We start from the raw sequence: 1,752 nt of genomic DNA on the forward strand, positions 1-1,752 counted from the left end.
AGGCTCCTGCCTGGGTTGGGGGCTGCAAGGCAGCCTGGGGTCGCGTGGGGAGGGAAGGGCGTGCAGGCCGGGCCGGGGTCGCCGTGGCTGGGGTCGGGGTCATCGGCTTCTCCTTGCCCCACAGTTCTTGTTCCCCCTTTGGACAGGGGAAGATAACAGGGTTCTGATCTTAAATGTTTAGAACCAAACCTCAGAGATATCCTCTATTTCCATTCCTTACCCACCCCTCATCTCAGCAATAATAGTAACAACCTGTATTTAATGAAGATTTCTTATGTGCCGGCCTGCACTGAGCACTTTACAGGGGTTATCTCATTCAGTCCTTACAGATACCCTACCAAGGAGATACTATTATATGAATTTCAGAGATGCAGATGGAAACGGAGGCTCAGTGACAGTATGTACTGGGAGGAGGTGCAGTTGTCTGTAACTTCCTGTGATGATGGAAATGTCCCCTGTGTTGCCCAATCTGGTAGTCACTAGCCACATGTGGCTGCTGAGCACTTGAAATGGGGCTACTGAATAACGGACTGACTTTTCAATGTAATTTAAAATTGGTTCAGATCTAAATAGCAAGTGTGTGGCTATGGTATTGGACAGCAAAGTTCTAAGAGTTTCAAGGTAATGAGGGCCAAAGCCCGTCTTAAGAGCCAGACCCCGGCAGACCTGGGAAACTGCCCTCTGGGTCACTGCTTCGCTGTGTGGTAGCGTGAGAGCCGAAGGTTCTACCTCCAGGCGTGTCCCGGGTAAACCCCCCACCCTCATCCCTCTGCCTCCACCCTGTGAGCACCTCCTTATCTCTGCCCTGCCCAACTGCACAGCCTCTCTCCTCACTGATCCCTATAATCCTCCCAAATCACTATTTTAAAAATATAAATCAGACACGTCATTCCTTTGCTAAAACCTGTAGTTTCCGTTTGCACTCAGAACGGTATCTAAACCTCCTGCTCTGGTTCCGGAGGCCTCGTATGATCTGCCCCTGCCTGGACCGCTGACCTCGGCCCTGACTTTTCTCTCCTCGGCTCACCAAATCACAGTCACCAAGGCTCCTTGCCATCACTCAAGCATGCCAGGCCACACCTGCCGCGGGGGCTGGGCACATGCTGTTCCATCGGTCTACAATGCTCCTCCCCATGTGGCTGGTTCCTTTTCAGCAGTCAGGCCTCAGCTTGCACATCACCTCTCTGACGCCCTACCTAAAGCAGTTGCCCTGACCTAGGCCTTTCCGCTATAGTTTTATTTAGTTTTTGTTACTCTGCTCCTCGCTCTAGAACGGAAGCCCTATGAGGGCAAGAGATTTCTCTGGCTTGGTCCTTGCTGTTGCTTCAAGCACCAGGAACACCACCTGGCATACAGTAGGTGTGCTATACATATGTGTTGAATGAATAGACGATGGCATCTTCAAACCGCAAATTCCTAGACCTCTGAAACCTTGGAAACAGTCTTTGGGTGACCTTGAAGTGGGAGGGAGCATCCTGTTAATCTCGTGAGAGCTGGCCTAGTTAGGGGGTTCAGGCCCCACCCCCTCCCCTGACTTCCTAGACCCGGCGAATCAATCATACTACAGAACGGCTCAGCTCACTGCCTCCCGGATCCTCAGACAGAGCAAGTCAGAGCTGGAAAAAGCTATCCCACCTCACTGCCGTCGGACAGGTGATGAAACTGAAACTGAGGCCCAGAGGGGAGGGGGCACTTGTGGACAGATCAAGACGCCGGCCTAGCTAGCCTAGAGGTCTCAGCTCTGCCCGCCAG

The sequence above is a fragment of the Pteropus alecto genome, unplaced genomic scaffold, assembly GCF_000325575.1.
Source record: "Pteropus alecto unplaced genomic scaffold, ASM32557v1 scaffold43, whole genome shotgun sequence".
NCBI classification, from domain to species: domain Eukaryota; kingdom Metazoa; phylum Chordata; class Mammalia; order Chiroptera; family Pteropodidae; genus Pteropus; species Pteropus alecto.